Raw genomic sequence first — 12457 nt, forward strand, 5'->3', positions numbered from 1 at the left:
ATATATATATATATAAATCAGTAATGCATTTTCTCTTTACATTTTGGTCTCTACATTATATTATTAATAAGTTTTGTATACTGTAAAGAATTTAGCTTTATCAAAGTAATGCACAACTAGATTCTCTTGGTTATCACATGCATAGCCCCTTAGCCAACTGTATACTATTCTTGTGGTTTGATATCCAATTATGTCCAACTTGCAATATGCTTTGAAAATCAGTGGAGAGGACTGGGGATTCAGCTCAGTGTTGGTGTGCTTACCTGTCAATACCTGATACCAACAACAACAACAAAAAATTGATGGAGGATACTTCATGTGAATGCGGAAGTTTAGCTGCTTCTCTTGCCTAAATACTCCTTTCATGATCACTCTGCATTTTAAAGTTAAACATTTTAAGTATTCCAAATGATTTAGAGAATTTTTTTCCAATATTGTGTATCACTATACAGATTGCAGTTTCTGGTATTTGTGATATAGGAATGAAGAAGATTTATTTATTTCTTGGTGCTTGTTTTATGTGTAAACATTAGGAATTGAGAATTTGAACTCTTTTGGTCAGAAAAAGAATCTTCAGATCTTTGACTTTAAAAAGAATCCCCGTTCACTGTAAGCACTTTTATGGGTGGGGGGAAGGGAAGGTGTTGCTCAAATTATCAAGAATTCTTCAAAAATTTTTTCTATGGCGTGATTGTACAGAATCATTGCTTATGCCATGATAACTTTGTACACTGTGTTGCATAAATAAAGTTTAAAAATAAACCACAGAAACTATACAAATGTATGAAAATTAAATAATGTACTCTTGAATAATCAATGGGTCACTGAAGATATTAAGAAATAAGATAGATCCTAGAATTAAATGATGACAATACAATATGTCATAACTTATGGAAAACAATGAAAGCAGTCCTATGAAGGACATTTATGGCTGTAAATGCCCACATCTGAAAAACAGAACAAGATTAAACAACATTATGATGTACCTCAAGGTCCTAAAAAATTAAGAAAAATCCAAACCCAGAGCTTGTGCAAGGAAGGAAATTATAAAGATCAGAGCAAAAATCAATAAAATGGAGAAAAAAATAAAAATAATCAATAAATTGAAGAGCTGGTTCTTTGAAAGAATAAACAAATAGATAAACCCTTAACTAATCTTACAAAAAAAAGTAAAGACACAATCAGTGCAATTTGAAATGAAAAAGGCAAAATCACAATAGATATCGCTAAACTCCAGAAAATCATTAGCAACTACTTCACAAACCTGTATGCCAAAAATTGGAGAACTCTGAAGAAATGGTGAGATTCTTAACTACATATGAATTACCAAAATTAAACCAAGAAGATTTAGAAATCTTGAATAATCCAATAACTGGCAATGAGATGGAAGTAGTAATTTTAAAACTATCAATAAAGAAAACCCCAGGACCTGATGGATTCCCTGCCAAATTCTATAAGAACTCCAGAGAAGACCCTCAAATTCTTTCATGAAATTGAGGGGGAAGGAGTACTCCCAAAATCATTCTTGGAAGCTAGCATTACCCTGACCTGAAAACTAGTTAAAGACCCAACCATAAAAAGTAATTACAGGCCCATCTTTCTAATGAATATAGATGCAAAAATCTTTACCAAGATACAGTGGTACCTCAGTTCATGAACTTAATTCATTCCATGATTCTGGGGAACATGGCCACAGTTGTGTTCATCACCCGATGTAGAGTTAAAAAAAAGGGAAGCAAAATTTTGATGACAGCTTCTGTTTTTGAACTGACATATCACAGTATTGGCAAACAGGATGCAAGAAATCATCAAAAAGATTGACCAAGTGTGTTTTCTTCCAAGGATGCAAGGATGGTTCAATATAATAAATCACCTAAAACAGAAGCAAGGACAAAAATCACACAATCATCTCAATAGATGCAGAAAAGGCCTTTGACAAAGTCAAACATCCATTCATGATTAAAAACTCTGAAGAAAATAGTTATAGAAAGACCTTATCTCAATATGATAAAAACCATTTATGCCCAACTCACTACCAACATCATATTAAATGGGAAAGCTTTTCCTCTAAAATCAGAAACAAGACAAGGATGCCCACTATCACCTCTCCTGCTCAATATAGTCCTCAAAATATTGGCCAGAGCAATCAGGCAAGAGGAGGAAATCAAAGGGGAAAAAAAGGAATAAGAAAGAAAGAAGTCAAAATATTATTTGCAGTTGACATGACCCTCTACTTATAAGATCCCTAATTTCACTAAAAATCTTAGAATTAAAAACCAAATTCAGCATTGTAGCCAGATACAAAATAAACACACAGAAAATCAATAGTGTTCCTATACACTAATAATAAACTCACTGAGAAAGAAACTAGGAAAATGATACCATTCACAATAGCATAAAGAGAAATGAAATTCTTAGGAATGAACCTAACCATGGCAGTGAAAGAAATAAAAATTATATTTTTCTGAAAAAGAAAATCAAGGAGAACATCAGAAAATGGAAAGATATTCCCTGTTTCGGGATAAGCAGAACCAATATGATGAAAATGGCTGTACTTCCAAAACTGATACACAGATTTAACACAACCCCAGTCAAAATATCAATAGCATTTCTCACAGATCTAAAGAAAACAATTCTAAAATTCATATGGTAGTAGAAGAGACCCAGAGTAGCAAAAGCAATCCTGGGTAGCAAAAGCAAAGCAGGAGCTATCATAGTCCAAGAGTTGAAATTATACTATAAAGCTACTGTGATCAAAACAGCACAGTACTGGCACAAAAACAAGCGTGTAAATCAATGGAACAGAACAGAGGAAGCAGACACAACCCCAGGCACATTCTATTTGATATTTGACAAAAGGGCAAAAGATTACACTGGAGAAAAGGAATCCTCTTTAATAAATAGTGCTGCAAAAATTGAATATCCACATGCAGAAGATCGAGTCTAGATCAATGTATCATACCACATCCTAAGCTAAAATAAAAATGAATCAAAGATCTGAATGTTAAAACAGAAAGACTCAATCTGCTGGAAGATAAAATAAGAGAAAACTCTTGGAGACATAGGCATAGAACTTTCTGACATAGACATAGACACAGACATAGACATAGACATAGACATAGACAGACATAGACATAGAATTTTCTGAGCATAACCCCAGTGGCACAAGAAGTAATACAAGGGCTAGGGATTTAGCTCAGTGGTGCCGCTGCTTGCCTTGCAAGCCCAAGGTCCCATGTTTGATCCCCAGTACCAAAACCAAAACCAAGAATCAACAAATGGGATTATATCAAATTTGTAAATTTCTATATAACAAAGTAAACAACAAAGTGAAAAACGACTTACAGACAGGAAAAATATTTTTGCCAACTGTTATTGGACAAAGAACTAACATCTAGAATACTGAGAGTCTCTTTTTAACAGACTTTGACTGCAAACACAAATTATCTGCACATTTTCATCTGAGTATAGCCAAGCAGCCTAAAGAAGCAGGAGTACACAGAAATCAACATGCAGCAATTTTCAGCCCTATTTAGTGGTGGTTTAAATAGAATTGGCCTGAAGTTATATAGTCATCTTAACTCTCAATGAGCCCCCTTACAAATCCAGCCTATGTAACAGATATATATATTTAAAAGAGGAGGAATTATAGGGTTGCTCTTGAGAGTAATAGTTTTATTATGTCACACTTGATGTTTCATAAGTGTTTTCAGAAGTCATATACATTATTTGATACTTGATGCATATTTAAGAGATAACCAGTTAAGTATAGTCACGTGACTTCTCCCAAGGATAAACATTAATCAGTAGGGGCTAAAAGCCAGAACTGTAATCCAAGTGCTCTGCTAAAAAGTTGTTCTTTCGTATCTATGTAAAATAAAAAAGATCAAATTGAGCAAGAGAATTATAAGTGACAAGGGCAATTTCTTCTTACTGGTGCTGATGGACAGGATCCCATACACTCCTGCAATGATCACTGCAACAAGAAGGAATCTGGTCCTCTGCCTGCCTTTTGGGTCCACTGTTCCAAGCATACCATGCCCTTGCACAAATCCTCAGTGTCCACAGATCTTTGCAGTGGTGCATTCGGATTTGCTCACTGAGATGATGGCAATGACCTTGCACTCTCTTTTATAGATTTATATTCTCCTTTCATTTTGTCAAAGTTTTCTCTTTCAAATGAACTTTCAAAGCTTACTAAATTTCAATATATTTATCATACAGTTTTTGGTCTTCAAGGCCTTTTTCTATCATGCAGAGTAAGTGGTATTTTGCTACTTACCAACATGCCATTGCTAAGAACAGTTTTGTGAAATATGATTGGAAGGTGCCCAGAACTGTATGGATAAAGCTGCCTCTCTTAGGGGTGAAAAGGTACCTTTCAGAATGAATGATATGATCTAGTGCAGATTCTTCTATAATAACACAGAAACACACACATTCACACACACACACACACACACACACACACACACACACTTCAGTTCCAGATATGCAGGATTAGATAGGCTTTGAGGCTACTGGCATCTCCCTTTGCTGCCTACCTCAGTCAGGGTGCCTCTCCCATGTAGACTAGTCTCACAGGCTTCAGGGCTTCCCTGGAACTCAGCCCCAATACCCTTTCAACAAGACTTTTAATGCTCCACAAGCATCCTGTGTTCCCAATAGTTCTATTGGTGCTCCTTCCCAAGACTCCTGGGAGTCTTACAAAGCTTTCTAGATTGTGCCAGATTCCATACATGCTCTTACATCGGTGGGAAGCTCTTCCAAGACCACATGATGGTCAGCTGGTCCCTGTTACCAAAGGCCTAGTGCTGTTGGAGCAGTAACTGGAAGACTTCTGTAATCCCTTGACCTTTCTCACAGGTGTCTCCTTTCTTGGTCTCCTCTCTTCTCTCAGGGCCAGGCCTTACTTTCAGATACATTCTTCTGAAACTGGAATTTTGCAAGTCCATGAGCTAGTCAGTTGGGGGATTTAAATTACAACTTTATCAACCTTAGTTCTGTTTTTTTCTTGTATTCTATTAAAGGATCAGGCCTAATAGTAAGAAACTGGATCCTTGAAAAAGGTGGCTCTTTCCTGGGACATAGTCCAAGTGCCCCTCACAACTAACCAGAAGCTGATAATCTCAGGAGGAGGTGGGAGGATGAGGGACAAGTGCTTCCCCATAGGTCTCCCTACTCTCAGTTTCTGGACATGGACATCTGTGTAACTTTCCTACAGGCCTGAGAAAATATTCAAATGAATGATATACAGTATAAATACATTCAGGATTTCACACTTAAAGCAAAACAGACCTATTATTCAATATGACTGTGTTGCCCTCTGGTGTTCAAAAAGAATAAACTGTGGGCAGGAGTTTTGAATTTCAAAGTATTCTTTGCTCACAATCACCCTTGACTTTTTTGTATCCTCAATGTTTCTCTCCAGCCATTTGAAATTACAGGAATTACTGAGAAAAACTCTCATGGAAACAGCAGGGTGGGGCACATCATGTCTATAAGGGACACCACCCTTTGGTTACATTCTTCTGAAACTAGAATTTTGCAAGTCCGTGAGCTAGTCAGTTGGGGGATTTAAATTACAGCTTTACCAACTGTACAATCTGGCTTTTATCTTGTATTCTACATGTATTGAAATACCACACTTTATCCCATAATTAGGTATAGTTATTGTGTGTCAATTAAAATAAAATAATATTTAGAAAACTTAAAAGATTTTTATTAACCTAGTTTTGAAGCTTCTATCTAATAGGAGAAAGTTTGGGGTAGCTGTTAAACTTCTAAGATCTCAGATCTCTCTGCTCATCAGCTGGGTCAAGACTGAAGATCCCTGAGAGATTCAGGTAGCAAATGGCAGTTAAAAAAAAAAAAAAACCAAGGATCCACCAGAGACAATCATCTTATTCACAACCTTGCATAGACATATGCCTACCAGTCCTACTGTGGAATACAAGGCCAAGAGAGGTTCCCTCTTTCTCATATACATGGAAAAGTTCCTCACATGACAGGTATCAGCCAGGTTGTCTACAGCCATATGTGTAAAATGACCCATTTTTATATAATTCATATTAAATTTTCAATCCAAGCCTGTACCGTGGCCAATCCTTTTTCCAGGTCTCCCTTTCCCTAAAGTAGCACTGACTTTCTCTTCTGGCCCTTCATAACACTCTGCCCTCACATTTCATGTCCCTACCACCCACAGGCTCTTGTCCGCACTGCCACCTCAGGTCTGACAGCTTGCCCATATTTTCTAGGTAACCTAGGCATATAGCTCTCGCTCTCTCCACCCCCATCATCAGCCTGGGGACCTACAGCAGCCATGTGGTTCTACTGGTCTTCACCTTCATTTGACACATAGCCCCTTTCCCTACTCAGATCCCTGGATGTCTACCACCTCTTAAACTCCAGCCTCACACTCTGTCCTCCATTGCCTATCTTACCAGCTGACTCCCTTCTGCACATGGTGTTTATATCTCACCAAAATTTCTAAGCCCCCAAATCTGTTAATGGTGCCCTTATCTTCAGCCCTTTCCCTGTTCAGCTAAGACTCTTAGATCACTATTGTGATTTTTCTGTTGTCAATACCCCTACTTTTTTCCCCCACAACTCCAGCCAGCATGCTATTGTTTATGTCCTGGGGGACACAGATTCATGGTCCCTAGGCCCAGGAGCAGCTGTAATCCTGGCCAGGCCTCTTCTGGGCATCCCAGTGGAACCTTTTACTATCTCCACCCCGCTTCTCAATTCTCCAATCTCACTTCCAGCAAAAGACGTTACTTCTCACAGCACAAGAAAAAAATAGAGACTATATTGCTAAAAAAGTATTTTCAGATGGGTTTATCTGACCCATACATCAAACAGGGTAGGTAAGGAGGGCATGTGTTAGTATTCCCATCTTAAGAACCAATAATGGGGTTTTATGTAATCCTTAGAGAGCTGTTAACAGAACCTGGCTAGAAATACAGGTCCCCATTTCCACAAATCCTAGTCGAGTATGCAGTGGGTGATCTGTCCACAGGTACCAATAAGAAGATCATGGTAGCTAGGGCAAGCAGTCACATTGCTGGGCACCACCCATTGGCCTTATCTAGCTCTAGAGTGAGCTGCCTTCTCAGTAATGCCTCTCCTGCTGCCATACTACCTGAGGTTTATTTACTCATGTTTTAAAAGAAAAATAATTATTTTGAAAGCAAAAGCTTTCTTTTAAAGCTGTTACAGTAATAATTGGGTTTCACTATGAACATGTACAGTATTCTCAGAGTCCTTGGCTGAAAACAAATAATCCACCCTCCATTCCTGGTATGTAGTTTATAGATACCCTTGGAAACTATATGGGCCACAAGACAGAGAGCCAGACTGAGGCCAGATCTGGCATAATCTTCCACTAAATCCAAATGCATACAAGTAGGTCTACAAAGGCGTCAAGGTGGAGAATCCATTGGGTGGAGCTTACAACTGAGCTGAGTTTCTGTAAACACATGATATGAGCCAAAGCCACTTCCTCTAGGAGTGGGGGCCTCAAATGAATCACCTGCAATTCCAGACAGATAGGAATTTCAGCTCTTTCCTGGGCCTTCTGTTGAAGCACGTAGAGCAGAGGAAATATGCCTATGTCTGTTAAAAAAAAAAAATCCCTATCACCATTTCTCTTCCAGGACTTTTCTTTGTGCTGCACTTATTTTTCTGAATATGAAAGTTTGTGCTTGAAACAGGTACTGTACTGGCTAGTTTTCTATGTGTGTTCATGCAGCCTGTGTGCCTTGTCACAAAAGCTGTCCTGGAAATGTCCTGTTCTTTGATCTATTCTGCCACATCCAAACTAACATCTACGCATTACACTAAAAGCTCTGGCTTGGGAAGTGGATGACTTAGTTTTTTTATTCTGGTAACTTAGGTAAGAGTCTCACCTTCCTGAGCCCAAGATTCTTCCTCTGTAAAATGAAAGGGTTACTATGGCCAAGGCTAATTTAGCAACACTTAAGGACTGCTTACATTGTCACAATGAAGGGAACTCTGGGAGCAACCAGAGAGTGATACAGTGGACAGAGGACAGAGGAGTCCCTTTCTTACAAGATTGACTTAGGGCCATAATGTAAAGGTTGTCATAGTGGAAATGAAAACTGAGGAGCAGGAACACATCAGTCAGTGAACAAGGAGAAAATCAAATGAAGAAAAAGCCTGGGTCGGGACTCTAGGTGAAGCAACAGCCAGAACACACCTGCAGAATTAGTGATTTGTGAACATTTTAAGCTGGTTTTATGACCAGATTTAAAGGAGAGATGGAATAGGATGGGTCTGGCCCACAAGGACTTATAAGACAACCTAGGTCATTCTTGGTGGCTCTGAGGAAGGTGATTTAAAGGGATACCCCACAATCCCTGCACACGCAGTCCCATGGCAAGCTGAACACAGAGCAGGACTGGGAGTGGGAGGAAGAGAGTTCTGAACATTAAACAATAGTATCCATGCAAAGAAAAAGCATGTAGCTTTCAATAAACAGTAACAACTAGTAGTATTCTGTAGATTCTCTCAAAGACAAAGGAGGAGTTCTTCAGTATCTCCACGTTTCACCCAAGTCACTTGTTCAGACATGTGAAGACAAAAATGAATTCCTGAGGCCTCATTGTTGCCCTCCAGCTTTGAGCAGTGACTAATGCCTTCAGTTCTTCTTCTGCACTGGGGAAAGGCTCAGGACCTTTGAGGAGCCCAGCACCAGTGACTGTAGGCAGTGGCTTCACTGCTTATGAGTACTTCCTGAATTATTTAGACAGGGGTTGGTATCCTCGCTCTGCAGTTTACTAACTGTGACACTTTAGACAAGTTACATCAACTCTCTGAACCTCAGTACCCTTTTCTCTGAAATGTATGGACATTTTAAAAATAAGAAGCTTCTGTGCAAATGAGAATAAGACTACTTTGCACCTGTGGTTATTTTGGCAATTAAATGAGAGAATTAATCCATAGGTGTGATGGTTGATTTTATATATCAGTTAATAATACTCATGATTGGGATTGGAGACTGGAAAGGATTAAAAATACAACCTCTCCAAGGCCAGGAAGCAAGCTGCCTGAAAAACAACAATTTGGTAAGGAAAAAAAGCAGATCTCCAGGAGTCGAGAAGGGGCTGAAAGGAAAACTAGAGCTACTCAGAAGCCGGGGGAATGGAGTACAATGGGAAGAAAAAGATAAAACAGTCTGGAAAGCTTACCCCAGCTCCCAGGGAAGGGGATCTGTATCTACAGACACAAGATAAGCCTGGACATACTGGTCAGTATCATCAGAGAGAAACAACAGAATAGATCAGCACCACTAGCCCCAAGAAAAGTCCATGGCTATTATAAACTGCAAAAATCAGTGTGGAGTTTTTCTTCAAAAGTGACTCCTTCTGCACAACAGTCTAGAGTTGAAGAAAAAATCCAATACAGTGCCCAGAATGCTGAAGAGTTTAATCAGGAGGCATTTTGGGAATGAGTTAATTGTTAAAGTCTGAGCCACAGAACAACTATACTTCAGGGTTTCTGGTATCATCCTACCATAGTGACTGGTGGGAGACAGTCACAAGATATAGAGAGAGTGTGGGTTAGACACCCACACAGACACCACTGGGAAATTTAAGCCTAGACCGGGAAAGTCTCAGGGATCCTGCTCTTTGAGTGGAGAAGCCAGTCTGGCCATGTGTGACTTTTGGAAGGGGCTGAGTCTGAAAGTGCTGGCATTAAGTCCAGCAGACTGCTTGATGGCAGCCATTGTCCCACTGCCTACGTTCAGAGCTCAGCTAAGTGTTCTGTTTGCTTTCCCAGTCTTATATAATCAGGGATATGCCTCAGCTTGAACAGTTGCCATAGTTTGGGATGTACGGATAGAGGGGCCTATGGAGCAGGGAAGGCACCTCATGTGAAGATAAGCAGAGAAAACTATGACTTTGAGTGCACAAGAGAATCTTGGAGCATTGGAGAGGCTACAGGCTTGGGATGGTCATCACTGACCAACCATTCCTAGGAGGAAAGATGGAGCGGGATTCAGCATTCACACACAAAAACACAAATGTGAAAACCGAATAGATCCTAGTAGTAAGTCACCATCTCTCCCATGTCTGGTGGATTCCAGGGCTGCAGACCCTGAAAAGAAGTCATTTGTTCAAAAATACAGAGGAATTATTCTTTGGGGGAGGGGTTCATTTCTTTTTTATTAGGTTTTTAGGGATTTTTCATTAACTTTTCTTTTTCTCCTTTATTTCGGTCTTCTTTTGGTTTTTAATTATTTTTCTCATTTGCTCTTTTCTGTTACCTTTCTCTAATTCTATTAATTTTATTTTACTCTAATAGGATCCTTTATCTTATCTTTCTCTCCTTTTCTTTATTTTTCAAATTTTACTTTTTTATCCTCCTGATTCCCACCTTCTCCATCTTTACTAATTAAGCTTTACTAATTTTTAGATATTTAGCTAACTCTATGCTAATATTATTGATTTATTCTCTGTTGTTAATGGTGGCATTTCCTACATATTTACTGTATGTCATTATTTGGTTTGTCTTTGTGTCTATATTATAATTATTGACCATTTTTCTATGTTGAAGAGTGGTGCAGTGGTAGCTCTTATTGATGTTTGTAATATGTCAAAATTTATTCTATCTTTGACTCTATTATTGGTGCTGATATTGTTGCTATTGCAAGGCTGACGGTTGGTGCTATTCATTAGTTCTTGCTGTACGCTAATACATGGTTTGTTTTTGTGTCATCAAAAATGCTGCAGTTCATTTCCAAAGAACTGGATATTGGGCCAATAACATTACACTTTCCTCTTTCATATAATGGAGGTGCTCCGATTATGGCACAGAAAAACAGACATATGGTTAGCCATGCCCAGAATGTATCACTGAAAAGCATACACTAGATACTAAAGAGATCTTCATACTAGCAACAAAATCTTCCCATTTTAAATAACTGCAAACTTGGTGTGTGCACGCACATACACATACTCATAGGTGCATATCCACATATGAGACAATAGAAATATGAGAAGACAAGGCAATAAAATCCCCTAAGAATTCTCAAACCCTTGAAATGAACCACAGGGCATAAGTAGAGAGGAATCAAAAGCCAAGCATTTGAACAAGAAGAAATGACAAAAGAAGAAACAGAAAAAAAAAGATCAGTAATATGCTTGGAGAGCTGAAAGATGATATAACTAAATAGGCAATGAGTCTGGGATGTAGCTCAGTGGAATTGTGTCTGCTTGGCAAGCACAAGAATCTGAGCTCAATCCCAGGTATGGGGGCGGGGGAGAACAACAACACTGGACTTAAAAAACAAATGATTAGTGACCTTTCAGAAGAAATTAATAAGAAGCTAGCTGAAATAAGTAGAATGATACAAAACATGAATGATGTTTTACCAAATAATTAGAATCTATGAAAATGTACCAGACAGAAATTTGGGAGATACAAAAATTCTTTTGAAAGTATGGGCAGCTAAAGTGACAATTTTGAGGATGGAGGAACTAGAAGATAGGATTGATGCAGTGACTATATACTCAGATACCTTAAAAACAATAAGAAAACATGGAAGATGAATCCAACAGCTACTAGATAAAGCAAAGAAGATAGTTGAAAATTAATTAGAATTAGTGAAAAATCAGAAGATAGCACAAATGACATAAAAACTTATTTACAGAAATAATAGTAGTTCCAAAAATGAGGAAAGAATTTAACATAGATATAATTAAGTCATATAGAACTGCAAATAGCCACAATCAGAACACAGCTTCTTCATAACACATTATAGTCAAACTTTCAGAAGTCCAACACAAGAACAGAATCTTTTTTTTTTCATTAAATTTATTGGTGCATTTAAAGCAAACAATACAGTTACATTTATCATTGGAATCTTGTACCTTTACATGATATACCTTGGTTCTTGTTTTTTCCCCATACCCCTGCCCTCTCTTCACCCCATCCACTCTTCCTTATTTACAAAGACTTTGTTTCCATTTTTTTCATTTTTTCATTTCCCTTATTTCCTTTCCCCTATCCTTCCCACTTCCTCTTTAATCATTTTCTTCCTATTTCACACTCCCAATTATATCATTTGAACACTTTCAGTTTTTTACACCAGAGAAACTATTCGGTATTTACTCAAGTGTGTCCTATTTATTTCACTTAAGAGTATGGCCTCAATGTTCATCCATTTAGAGATGAATGACTCTAGTTTCTCATTCTTTATAGCTGAGTAGTACTCCATTTTATAGAAAAAAATACATCTTCTTTATCCAGTCTCCAGTTGATGAGCATTTGGGTTGTTTCCAAGTTTTATCTATTATGAACTGTGCTGCTATAAACATGGGTGTGCATATATCACTGTGGTATGATTCTTTTAATTCTTTTGGAAAGAAACCCAGCAGAGGGATGGCTGGGTCAAATGGAACCTCTAATCCTAGTTATGTGAGGTATCTCC

At 38.2% G+C, this 12457-nt stretch overlaps 1 protein-coding gene across 5 annotated transcripts in view; it reads right to left on the reverse strand.

Annotated features, from left to right (window-relative positions):
• The window catches only part of Dnajc5b (DnaJ heat shock protein family (Hsp40) member C5 beta), an 88250-nt gene that overhangs the window by 54267 nt on the left and 21526 nt on the right, over positions 1–12457 (reverse strand). Inside the window, exon 1 of one of the 5 annotated variants that reach the window (XM_010611443.1) lies at positions 4545–4562. The exons of the other annotated variants lie outside the window; for them this stretch is intronic. The gene's annotated coding sequence lies outside the window, so the exon portion shown is untranslated. Of the gene's footprint in view, positions 1–4544; positions 4563–12457 lie in introns of those variants that run through there. 5 annotated transcript variants of the gene reach the window in all.

Source organism: Fukomys damarensis, unplaced genomic scaffold (assembly GCF_012274545.1).
Source record: "Fukomys damarensis isolate Sample0158 unplaced genomic scaffold, DMR_v1.0_HiC HiC_scaffold_5, whole genome shotgun sequence".
Taxonomy (NCBI): Eukaryota; Metazoa; Chordata; class Mammalia; order Rodentia; family Bathyergidae; genus Fukomys; species Fukomys damarensis.